Here is a 14,571-nt window from a genome sequence, read left to right on the forward strand (position 1 = left end):
GTCGGCCGCCTGGCGCGCGCGCGATCGATAAAGGAAACGCCACCGGTGTACGCGCAACGGTCGGCGCACGCGAGCTAGGCCTGCGCGCCCACCGCTGTAGAAAGTTTTGCGCCTCCCCGACCCCCACGCAATTTTCACACCCCCATGCGACAACCACCCCGTCCGTAAGCCACGCCGCCCCTCGCGCACTACCCCGACCGCACATTCGCCTACGCACACCGCCGCCCTCCTCAAGTATCGTGTATGTGTGAGTATGTGTGTGTTTTTTTCTTCTTCCCCGCCGTCACCCCCTCCCCCCTTCCCCACAGCTCGTCGGTCCCGGCCCACGCCACCGGTAACTGCGAGACGCTTAGTCTCTCGTCGACGTAGCCGTCTCCCGCCTAGGAGATACCGTCCCTGCCGTGGCACAGCGTAGTCATCGGATGTGCTCTAGCGAAGGGCTACGAAATAGTGTAAGTGCCCGATAAATGTCTTCTGCACGATTTCACAAGGAACTCAGGATTCCATGATATACATGATACGAATGATAGAAAATGTTGGTTTGATAAAATATAGACCAATTAAAAAAAATAAAGAAATAAAATATACTACTTACCTATATTGGTCCAATTTTGGTGACTCGTTCTTGCCCAATTCAATTTTTCAACCATCAGTCTATCATATTTTTGATTTTTGCATATTTTAACTACTTATACTACTTTGGAAAATTTTTGTATGAATTCGTGAGTTATGATTTCAAGTTATAATTACCTAGTTTAAAATAACCATTGATGTGCATTGCCTATAGCTTATATTCTTTATATGGATGCATCATATAGGTAGTATGTAGTGATGGCACACTTGCGCAACAAGCATATACCTTAAAATCATTCGATTTTCGTCAGACTCCCGACAATCTTTGTTCATAACTATCTAGTTACATTTGTACACCCCCAACTGGCAAGTTCTGTAGTGAAATCAATTAATATATTCACTTTTTTATCGATAACATTGAAAAAATTTGACTATTAGCTGTTCTATTGAAATGAGTAAGTAATATTGGCTCGGTGAGGCGCGGTCGCATGCTCAATCTGCGGAAATGCTCTGGGTGTACGTACCGGTAGACGTTGCTAGCTCTCGGATGGGTAACCATTCGAGTTTTTCGCAACACATAATCCTTGTCACCCACACAAACACGTGTTATCATCCTACCAACATAAAAACCTATTAAACCTCTACAAAAAACTACCCCCCTTACTACCCCACACCTAATGGCACATGTTGCCGAGGGATCCCCTTGGTAAAAAAAAAAAAATAAAGTAAGAACCTAATACTGATGTTGAGCAAAATATGTGTCAATCAGAATATGATAAAAAGTCATACGACACAAAAAACGATGCGGCTGTGAACCCTATTTTACACTCGTGGTGAAAGAGTAATCACGATATTTTCTGTTGGTAGGTTTCCTCAGCGTATCCATCTCGCTGCCAAATACGGTTCAGTTCACGTCGATTTTTTTTTATCGAACAATTTTCGTGCGTCGTTTTCGATGAGTGTCAACATAGTGTATAGATTTTACAGTGGAAAACCGAATCTTGATTACCTTCCACTTGCCGACACGCAACTCCCGTTTCCGAAGATGTGTCGAGGAGAGAAGTGGTGTCAAGGTAGGATCCACAAATTCCCACATTTTTTTCATAATATTGAGGTATTTCAAACACCTTTTATGTGAGATAAGTCTTGTGATTATTATCTTAAGCTCTTAAAAATGGTTATATTCGTCACTCGCTATCAAGTAGGTCATTAACAGACACTGATTGCTATTCAAATGTTTTTTTAAGTTATAGAGCACTAAAGCTATACTTATGATTCAAATAACAATACTATGTAATAATTGTACTTAAATACTAATATTAAGGTTAAGTCATCAATGAATACTAGATTTTAGAAATTCTTCGCACATTCGCAGGCTCGTTGCCATCGTGTAGGACTTTCTACAGACACCGATTTCTATTCGAACGTTATTTAAGTTATGCAGTACTTAAAACTATACTTGTGATTTAATCAATAATACTACAAAATATATATTACAATAGTAATTAATTTGTCTTATGTTAAGATGAATAAATAATGAGTGAGGTGTATAATAATACGTTTGGTTGAAAGAAATAATTTACAAATTAATTTGATTAATAGTGCAAGATAAATAATCGTGTGATCAATGACCATGCACCTGGATGTTCGAATGACTGAATAAACATACAAGTGTGGATGCATTATTTTGAATGGCAAAAATTATATCAAAGTGCTGCAAACTAATGTGGACAATGTGCAGCCTTTTCACTGAAAAACTGGCTCCTGAGTAGATTTAGTTTGGTCCTTATATAGGATGATGTGAATGTAACCCCACCTAATATATACATCAGTATCGTTTGAACGAAACGTTAAGGGACCACGATGCACTCGCAATTTTATATAGGACGGTGCTGCATAAGTACCGCCAGGACGCCGAGCTAATAGAGTATTCAATTTGTGTTATTTTGTAGAACGCCGGTGCGTTTGTGCACACCAGTGCATATGGGTCATGGTAGTGTATGTTAATGTATATTGCATATATATAATAAATAATATATTTATATTGTGTCAGCTCACACCCTCCGTATCATGGAAACGTTGTAAGTAATTATCAAGTATTCAAGTATTATTATTTAAATAATACTTTGGTTCCTATAATAATGTTACATTTTATATTAGAGTTGTCTTCAAGCACACTTGAAAATTCCAAAAATCAGATTTTGAGTGAATGCATCATTAAAGAAAACATGGGGGCGATCTTGCTCGGTAAACCACTCCGTATATATAAGATTGGTTTATCGCTGCAAATGGATCAAAAGTCTACCCTCTTGCAATTTATTGTAAGTCATAATCATCACTCGTGTTCGTATTTAATGGACAATCGTCTTGACGTTTTTTAAAACGACTATTTAGGTCGGAACTTCAGAGAAAAAATTATTGTCGGTCGATCTTCACCAATAATCACATTCTATTTGTTGTTAAATAAACAATGTACTACCTAACCATCGTTCACGTTCTATACGCATACATATACGGTAGGTACATTTTTTTTTAGGCATATCCTGCCGATTTCTTTTTATATTGTTGTATACCTACGTAAGTTGATGATACAATATAATTTTAGATATGCCCAGTCACGAGCAGTTAGAACGGCCATTACTTTAGTAGTGTATAGGTATGTAGCTATACTCTTTAGGTATATAATATATATATATATAAAAATTTATTTAGTGCTCACCTTATGCACGCGATTTTAAGACACGCTTACGGTATATCTATATGTGAACCTACAAGTCTGGCGATCGAAAATATCGCATGAGTCTATAATATATGTACATGTAGAATAAAATACGAATTACGAATACAAATTGTCCGATTATAAATTGCAAGAGAGCTGCAAAATAAATGATTTCACGTCCAAAAGAGTAAAACATTTTCTGAACAGATACGTATTATGCGGTGTATGTACGCGCGACCCATTTTACCCGAGGGTGTACTATTCCGCATATTATTATATTGTTTTTTCTTCGGCAAACACTATTTGCGCAGAAAACAACTCAAAACACTTTTGAAGACGTTCAGAAATTGTAAGCCAGACACTTACTAAGTATAGTATAACATGAATGATAATAGTATTGTTTTAATTTATCATTTTTTTCCTAGGAAATAGTGAAAAAATACAAAAATGGAAGGGTGATAACCAATTAAGATTTTGCTTAAAGGGTGTTTACAATAGAAACTAAGACCGTTTTTGGGCTAGTGGTCCAGAATTGTGTATTCTTCTAAAGTAATTAATTTTTTTATTGAATGAAAATCATTACAAAACAATAATATGTTGACTGCAGTTCACAGTTATATGATTGGTTTGTCTATCTCCTGTTAGCTAAGCTTGAGAGTAAGGTACAGAATTGTGTGGTACAATGTTATCTACAAATAAAATAATAATAAAATATTAATTACATTTTAAAATATAACACGGTAAAATAACTGACAATATACCATTATCATAGTATGTTAATGTTTAAAGAAAGAGACATGAGTGTCCAATAGATATAATACAGAAGATCCATGAAACGCTGTCTCTTTATTTTTGGTGTACAGAATCGAAAATGGTAAAGTGGGCGTGTTATAGTGGTATTGCATTTCGGGTAGAAACAAGAAACATATTTCGCTTTGGACAGACTCTATTTTGCAATTACACCAAATTTTTACATCAAAAATTAAATAAGAGATATACTTTGTGTTAGAACTTAAAATTTTTACCAATTAGGATTAGTGCCAATTAACTATAGAAACACTATGGCAAAATATCGATTATCTGAATTTATGAAAACGTTCTAAAAATAGGTAGGTACTACTTTTTGACATTGGTTGTCTCATATATATATATGTATAATAAATTGGCTAAAAAACTAAGAAAAACTCAGACAAGAAACATATCGTTTCAAGTTCTACAAATTAAAGTTAAAATGTAGAAATAGGAATTGAAAAATACACATTTCACAGTAATTGGCAACTTTACTAATAAGTTTAGACATACTAAAAATACAAAAAAAAATACTCATCTTGTTTTTAATAAAAGTTTTAACTGATAAATGAAGTTCAATAAAACAATTTAATTGGTCATGAGTTTTTTTATACTTCTTTTTGAATTGAAATAAAATATTTTTCATATTATTTTCCATAAAAATTCATCCAGAGAAATTAATAATGACAAAAGTATCAAACTATATGAATTTAGTTACGGTAGAGTCAGCCATCAACTTTACTACAGCCCAGCATTATAAAACTTGTAAACATTCTGAGACATACCGAGTGGGTGAAGGAGGAACATTTAATGTTGATTGTAGAAAACTATAGATAATATTGTGTTATTTTTATGGGAAAATGTTTCGTTGGTGACGCTAAGATATTTAATTTAAATTATATGTTATATTAAATATATCAAGATAGGTGGATATTATTTGTAGTTTAACTAAAATAATGGTAGCTTTTTTATTTCGAATAAACTCTTTAATATTTGTATATTTCCTTTGAATTTCAAGTTATATAAAAATAATGTTTTATTAATATCATGTCAGCCATTATAATGATTGACGTTTTATAATTGATATATGTTTAACGTTTAATATAGGTACAATAGAACTTTTTATTTTATCATTACCTACTGTATATTTTATGAGCAAACACAACATAATTTCTCATTATTTCTATTTAATTTGTGTACTTTTAAAACATAATATTTTAACATTATCTGCTATAATTTATTTAACTATATCTTGTTACTACTTATTTTTCTTATTTAAATTAAGTATTTGTAATTTTTATTAACTATTGTACAATAAGTAAAATTAATCACATGGTTTGAAAAATACAGGTACACAGTTGATAAGAAACTACCCAGTAGTAGCACCTCTGAAAATAGTTTGCTAATAGTATGTTTGGTAGCCTCAAATACATTTTTTTTATAACATAACGGAATGATGGAGAAGGTTTCGTATTGATTTTATGGGTATAAAGTCATGTAATGGGTGGAAAACAACTCGTACACTGCTAAAAGTAGCACGGAATTAAACGAGGTGCTAATGAGGAAAACAGTTGTCTAAATACCTTGCAGAGTTTTTCTTCAAGTAATTATTTCACTCACAGAGACATGAAATCAGTTTTGTTTTCTAATAAACTTTATCCTTCAGAATGTTATTAAATGTTAGTACATATTATTGAATATTTAATAAAATAGTAGGAATTAAGTCTCCTTTAATAGATTATTAGATAATTAATCGTCTTTCATCGTATTATGCTGTTACTGTGTAGATTGAAAAAATGTGCAATATTGCATACTCGAATCCACTTCATACATAATATTAAAGTATATTATTTACACTTTAGTAATATTGGAAATTTCCAACAATAACTAGTTTATAGGATAGGTAATTTGTCCATAAGAAATGTAGTAAATAACGTGACAAACTTATATACTAAAATAATACAATATCAAATATGTATATACATTGTATATACTTCATTTCCATATTTTAAGTATTTGAATTCTTTGTTGTAGGTAATTGCCCATAAAATCTCACTCATACTCAGTTTTATTAGACAAACATAATTCAAACTACATAAATAATACAAGAATCTCACATTTGTTGGAATGGTATCATACTATTAAAATATGTACCTTATAATAGTAATAAGTTTAAAAGGTAAATCAATATTTATGGAAAACAGAATTAATTTCTCTTCAACCCATTGTTAAGTGTCGCTTCGCTCGAACTCACATTACAGTCTAGGAAAATGCTCTTCCTGAGTTATATATTTTTTACGAAATCACATTTTCAAATTTGTGTTTAAAATATGTTCATTATTTATGAAGTAATTGATAGAATACAACGTTAATTCTATTTTCAATTATTAATTAGGTTTAATATAGGTTCCTACTTCACTGAAACTTTATCAAACTGGAGTATTCAAAAAGTTTCAAAGGTTTATTTTTCTAAATATTATAGTACATAGATTCTAAAGAACGGACATTTTACATAATATTGTACCTATTTTCTAAACACAAACTAATAAATATGTTAAATTATTATTTTACTATTTTTACATTTGCATCAGATATCATTTAACAAATAATATTTTATCAATTTTGAAAGGTATACTTTACTAGAAGCAAAAAAAAAAAATGGATGATTTATGAAAGAAATTCGTGATATTTTTGAGTGCATTAAAAATGTTTGAATATAATTATTACCAATTGAATCTTTTCAATTGAAAATTCATGTATATAAGATCTATATATATATTTAAGTTGTAAAAATAAAGCCTAAGAAGTTACTATGTTGCAGTGGCCTAGCCTGGATTTTAAAATGGCGGGGGAGTGGGGTGCAAATTAAAAAAATTAAAAAAAAAAATACTCAACAATTAAGAATAATAATTTATTTACATGTTGTTTTAGACTTTGATTTGTCTAACTAACCCAATAAGCCTCTCTTTATCCACAGTTGATCTCAAAATAATTCTTCTATAATTTCAGAGTGGAAAATGTGCTAACAAGATCCATGGTATTTTGACTATGTATACTGTATTACTGTATACTGTATAGTATGCTGTATAGTAGGTGTCTGGTTCACCTCGTCTCTGAGTAGGACATTGCAGTAATGAATGTGTTTGTAATTTGAATTAAATGATAAACCACTCGACACAAAAAATGATTCTGAGCTGGAGCAATCCTGCTCTCATAATTACTTAGTATATTTGATAACATATTCATATAGATATTATGGCAATTTATTTATTTTACTATTATTAGTAATACTGTGGGCTGAATTAATTTAATTAATATTTATTTAAGAATTAATGATTTTAATAGTAGGACAGCAGCCTATATATTTACATAATATATTATTGTTATAAACTTCAAAAATAATACCAACATACTTTAGAATTAAAAAGTTATGTGGTATAATGTATAAATAACTTTAAATAAATTTAATCCAATTATTTTGGAAATTGTATTGTGTACAATAAATAATAATATACTTAGTAGTTAAGAGTTTAAGTCATTACGAATAATATTTTATGAATTACAATAAAATAATAAGTCATTATTTTGAAAAGCGCTAAGCATTTTTATTATTAAAAATCCCCAAAGTACCAACTAAAACAAACGAAGTGCAACTTTCTAACAGAAACCAACAGATTGAATTATTTTTATTTCCCCCAAAGGTGACAATAAACACAAAATAACCGTTTAAAAATAGCCCAGAATCTAAAATGACTTGAAATAATCAGTGTGATTAACAATTAATAAATACCATGGCGGTGGTGGTTATAATTTATAAATAAACGGCTTCAGTTTATATTGTTTTAAATCATCATACATTGTACATTGTAATTAACTAAAATGTCATGTAACTCAACTGAAATAAACTAAAATACTAATGAATACTATAAACAATGATAAGCTACCTACAATTATCAATTTAAATTATAAATTATTTTTTACTGAATTAATTTGGGAGTTAATTATAATTCAATAAATTATTCATTATTAATAAAATACGACTGTTAACTTACCAAGCATTGAATATCTATATTGTATTCAGTTATTTTTAAATTATGGTAATCCAATACTTTTACTTAATCGTAATTGATTATGTATGTATATAATGGAAACTGCATTATACAGTAGATATTCTACACAGAACTTTTAGTTATCTGAAAATTATATTCCATGATAGTATTTTACGTTAATGTTATTTTAATGATAAAATAATATTTAAATTAAAACATTTGCTTAATCCTTGGAGGTATTATTGACTACCTAATACCTATTGTGTATGGATAATAATAAATTATTATACTATTATACTATTATACTATGTTATTAAGTAATCCTAGTATTTTCTATTTTAATCCATTACCATCTTCCGTTTCTTACTGTTGAAATTATGTTTAAACGAATCTTTGTAATTGATTGTTCACAGATGTACTAACAAACGACAAATTACGATTCGTTGATAATTTAAGTTCGCTTATAAGAAGAGGTAGGTAATTGCTGTGCTGTATAGTTGGAATCGAGTATATCCCGTCATTGAGTAAGTGACTAACTGAAATGTATTTTCAAATTTAACAAATACATTATGTGTACCTAATTTAAATTTGAATTCAATGATTAAACATTATATACAAAAACGGTTTCAAGGAAGTCAGCCTATATCACTAAGCATATTTTATACGATATAGCTATAATATTTGTAAGAGAATAATTTATTTTACAATTAGTTATCTGTATATCCATATGGTAAGTTGAATTATTTTTTACCAAAACGTTGCATTTGAAAATGTCATTGTGTGTATAAAATATCATAGTACACGTTAACAGTTTCAAGTACTCTCAAATAATACTTTTGAATTAAAAAAAAAATAATTGAAATTGATATTCTTTGTTTTAATATTATCTAATTTTGTTGAAATATAAAATTAAAATTATTTTTTAGTTTTTTTGGCTACAGTATAACATATTTATGATAATATTTGTTTTATATTTTTAATTTTTTAACTACAAAATCGAACATTTCATAAATTTTAATTTCAAAAGAATTTGAAAATTTTGTGATTCTAATTTTGTCAAAAATTGAACTTTACTCGTAAAAATCGTGCGTATATATCTTTTATATTTGTGAACGTTATTAAGACAAACTAACTATAATAACCTGACAACTTATAAGCGATCTTAACTTTAATTTTCAAATTTTCAACAGAGCCAACAAATATTTATCGACAGTAATTTAAAAAAAAAATAATAAAAATTTAAAAAGTCTTATGCCAATAAATTTTTATATCATGTATGGAAATTAGTCATATAACCATTTTAAGTACTAAGTTTAATATTTAAATTAAAGGGAGAACTTTAAAACACGACGGTCCGCTGTGTGTAATATAATATATATTTTAATTCTCATAACCTAGGTTGTGCATTATTTTATTGATTTATGTAGAGTATGTCAGAATTTTAGGTTTTTTTGGTACGTTACATACAGTTTTAATAGGTAGGTATTTTATAACGGTAATAAATTGATATTAAAAAATTAAAAAATAAATAATACACATTTTACAACGTGTAACGAACAGTAAGTTTTAGAATAATTTAATTTAAGTCTTCATAACAAATTATGTAACAATTAATATTATAACGAGTATAATGTTATTAACTCTACTTAAATTATATTTAAATTTATATAATAAGTTATTATTACATTTTATACGGATCTACTCAATATAAGCACTTAGTCGAAAATAAGAGAATTATCACGTTTTATAAAAATTAAAATTTATAAGATTAAATTTTAATATTATTTTATTACATTATGTTCAACGTAGAATTTATTACATTAATGCGATTTACTGTGTTAGTATTAACTTATAACTTACTAATATGAAGTTTCGTTATAGGTTAAATAAAGGAAAGCTCATTTTAAGTGTGAATGGGAAAATACGTATAGATAGCGCAGTTTGATTCAATTCTTACCAATAGTAGTAACATTATATTAATGATGTAAAGTATCTATAATATTAAATTTAAACTATAAAACCGGTTTGTATAGGTTATATTATGTTGAACAAAAATAATCGCTTTATATATGCAATTTTTATACCTATTTGGAACTAGCAATAACAATAATTATGTATACATTAAATATTAAGGAGTAATATTAAAGTGACAATTGTTATATATTTTTGTTCCTCATATTTAAATTTATATATGATTTCAGCAAGAATAATATTGGTATTTAACTTACGTTTTCCACATTTCTTATTTATTTCTATGAAAATATTTTTATCGATTCGCAAATTGTTGGATTTGATTATTTTTTTAACACTTAGAAATGGCTAGGAGTAGACTGTGGAGTGGAATGTTAAAACCATATTTCAGTATAAAATTCTGCTGGGGTAATTCATTCGGTTTTATTTGGAAAAGGGGCATAATATATTTCTAATGAAAAAAATTTACTCATTTGATGAGAGTATAATACGGTGAATGGTGATAGTACAAGATCTTCGTCTGTAAATAAATTTATTTTTTAATTTTAAAAATATTTCCCTTATTATTATTATAAACAACTTGTTTAATTACAATATTTTAGAAATAACAGTTTTCGATTCTTACAGAAGTGATAAATATATAAATTTATTGATTTTACAATGACTTGTGTATGTGTGTGTGACAAAATGCTTCAGCCTTAAACGTTGATAGTGAATTTTGGTAGAAAATTGGGAAGTTAAAGTAAAAATTAACAATACCTATTAAAATAATAAGGAGAAAAAAAATGAAAAAATGAAGACAAATAGGTTTTCAAACAGATTATTATAAAACCAGTTTTTGTTTTTTTGTAATTCAGAAATAAATGATATTAGAGACTTCTGCACCAACTATTCATATTAGCATTCACTAGATATTCCATACTTTTCAAAATATTTTGCTCTCTATTTATAAATAAATTTTATTTTTTATTTATGCATGATAACATTTTTGACTGCGAGTAAATGATTGAAATGAAGAAATAAATACAAGAACTCTTGTAAAACTTGTGAAAGTTTTCTAATAAGTAGTTCTTACTGATATTCCAAAATATAAAAATATATTTGTAAAATATTTGCACAGATATTTGATCAAATTTGTTTCAAATTTAGAAGAATTTAGATATTTAAACGAGGAATAACAATTTTAGATATATGTTGCTGTAGTTTATAAACATTATTTGTGGGTACTTATAACTGTTATGTATATTTTTATATTTTATTATACACTAGATACCACATTTTCAAAATATTCAGATTAATTTCAAGATATTGCCAGATATTGACACCGTTTTCCAGTAGGTACTAGGTAGTCAGAATTCGGTATTGAGTCAAAAGTTAAGGGTACAATTATGTATAATGATATAAATATATGCCATTATAATAATTAAAAACATAATAAATGTTATGTTTTTTGAGCAAAAAAAATTCAATCTACCTTATTACTAATAGACGGTAGTTTATTGAATAAAATGTCTATAGTAGCAATATAAATAAATGATAAAATATCCCTAGAAAAAATATATATAGACTGATAAGATGGTATTTGTTCCGAATAATTTTTCGTATGCAATGGTTTGTCATTTGAATTTAAATTTAACACATCCATTTCAGTGTCCTATGATGAGGAACTTCGAAGCTTACTGTACAGCAGAGCAGTCAACTACTTGCCCACATTTTATTCATAATGGCTCATTCAAATTAACATATTAGTTTAAGTAAGTTATAGTTATAGTACTATTAAACATAGTTGTAAGCTATTTCATATTTTAAATTATTCCTGTATTACATTCTGTTTACTACTTTGTTATTAATATTGAACCATTAAGTAAATGATTATTTATTAAATTAATATAATTAATTAAACTTTGGATGTTTATCGAGGGCGTCCTACCAAGAATGATCTAATATTGAATAATTATACATTTTTATTGGTATGAGATAATATTTTAAAATCGAATATAGTACATATTATGGACTTACAGGATACCCCCATAAAATATATTTTGTGTGCTCCTCATAGACAGAAATTTTATTAAATTTTAATGAATGTTAGCTTCCATCCAATCACCATTCACCGCTATCACCACTTTATGAGGAATAACGAATTTAGATTTTAAACTCAGTATTTGGATTTCTACCGAAGTAGCTCAAACATATCGTGTGTGACAGTAGCTGTGCTGAGTCGAGTCACCATGGTGGAATGAAAACAGAGTGATAACTGATAGAGTCGACTCGAGCGTATCAGTTACTTCTAGAGTCATCTGTTGGAATTTGAATGAACGAACGAGAAAAGGATAAAATCAGGAAAAACTTTCGTGCTTTTTTGATTTGAAAATGTAAATGACCAAAGAAGGTTAATTGTTTGTGGAACGTCCGAATTTATTGATAGTTAAGTATTTGAGCTGGAACAAATATAATATAAAATATTTTTATTAATTTATACTTGAATCAATATTTAAACAATGTCATTTAATCTAATTTAACTTAAATTGTATTATTAAATTGATGACTAATTATGACCAATAGTTTTTTTTAGAAATTAGTACCAACAGGGAGAGAGCTTTCATATATAAATTGTACAAGGGTTAGCTTAATAACCCATGTCCTCCAATACATAATATAGTGGTTTCAGTTATAACTATGAATAATTCCATAGTAATATCACAATAATTTGGTAACGTCACTTAAAAAAAACGTTTGCAATATTGTCTGTTTTTTGGCTAAAATAAAATGTCCGATCAACCGACCTTTTTTTACAACCATGTTCCAAAAAAAAGGTAAGCTGTCTGCAATCGTGTTTCATAGGTACAATAAATCTTTAATGATTTTGAAATTAATTTAACACTTTACTATCAGACAGCCTTTAGTTCTAATACATTTTACTATTGTCATTATTTATTTATAAATTAAAATAAATGATAACAGAACATACTTTAGGCTATAGCTATAAGCTACGTGGTTACGATGCTTATTACAATTTATATTTTTGTTTTACTTTTTCAGAGTAGGTATTCAAACTTTAGAGCTCTGCTTTAATGTTTAATTAAATTCTATAGTAGGTTTAAAACAGTGGTGTACCAAGGATGGTGGACTACGCATCCGAAACTATTGGTGCTTGTCAAATAACAAATTAAACATACATTTAAATTTTGACTTTAGTCTTTTATATTTTAGACCCTGAGCAGTGCCAATGAATGTATTGGTATATGTATTTGTGTGAGTTTGTTTTATTTTTGTGTATGTCATAAACTTTTGGAGCATTAAAAATCAAAGGACAATTTTTCAAATACATGAATTTATTTGTACTACTTAAGTGTCCTGTGGTGATGCAAACTTATTTTTTTAAAATGAGAACAGAACAGATGTACATTATTCTGTGGATAATTTAAAGAAAAAATGTTGGTGTACATGATTCAAAATTTAAACAAGTAGTTTCTCAGTTTTTTAAATGTTTATGCTTTATGCTAATAGTATATTAATATGTTCCTTAAAAATGGTTTTACAAAAAAGTTAAATAGATGTAATTATTAAATCCTTATTTTACTTGTTACATTTTTACACAAATTATTGATAATGATGGATTAATATTTATGACTAAAATATCAAATCATCATTGCCGCCATATTATCTTCCACACCCATTATCATGGACATATTAGTAGGCACACAAATTTAAATAACTCAAAAACTACTAGTACGAATTTAGATTATGAAGTATTTTCAAAAAAATTATCTGCTGAATAATTTGAAGTAGAAGAGTTAGTTCTAATTTGAAAAACAGAAGTTTCTATCTTCACAGGACACTACTTAAGTAGAAGAAAAAAAATCTCAAGAATTTGAGAACATTGTCTCTAACTATGATTTAAAATGTCTAAAACTCAGATTTTGGAAAACTACGTAGTTAAAGAAAAAGAAGGGGATAACATGATTGGTGAATCATTCTGTATAAAATATTTACTTTATATAACGGTGATTATAGATTTGTAGTTCTCTCCCTTTATAAAAATCCCTTGGTTTCTCCACTGTAAAGATAAGATATGGTATCTTCCTGCATTGTTAATATACATAAATTATTACTTATATGGATCGGTAATGAAAAATATTTTATGTTTATCGTTACCGGTAACAGTGGTTAGTCCCTATGGCATTGAACCATTATTTTATCTCTTTTAGGTCACGTTCACCAGTCGGTGTAAACATAAATAATATATACTGGGAATCAGCCATAAAGTCTTTAGGTTAGGTAAGTTAGAAAAAAAAAATTCGTTTTAGATTTATTATAATATTAGTCTTTAGTTTTTACCATACCTTATCTAGTTAATTAAACGATAATAATATGATACTTATTAGCATGATAAAATTGGAATGTATCAACAAATTATGAAACAAAAATATTCATCTTTACTCCCAAATATCTTATTTATTTGTTTAT

The 14,571-nt window shown here is 28.2% G+C and overlaps 1 long non-coding RNA gene across 1 annotated transcript; it reads left to right on the plus strand.

Moving 5' to 3' along the window:
• Positions 1-8,277: 8,277 nt before the first annotated feature.
• On the plus strand, positions 8,278-14,390 carry LOC111034450. The gene is made up of 4 exons (XR_002604541.1): positions 8,278-8,394; positions 8,544-8,654; positions 11,752-11,855; positions 14,313-14,390. It is a non-coding gene; the product is annotated as an uncharacterized LOC111034450 (long non-coding RNA).
• The last annotated feature ends 181 nt before the right edge of the window (positions 14,391-14,571 follow it).

Source organism: Myzus persicae, unplaced genomic scaffold (assembly GCF_001856785.1).
Source record: "Myzus persicae strain clone G006 unplaced genomic scaffold, MPER_G0061.0, whole genome shotgun sequence".
NCBI classification, from domain to species: domain Eukaryota; kingdom Metazoa; phylum Arthropoda; class Insecta; order Hemiptera; family Aphididae; genus Myzus; species Myzus persicae.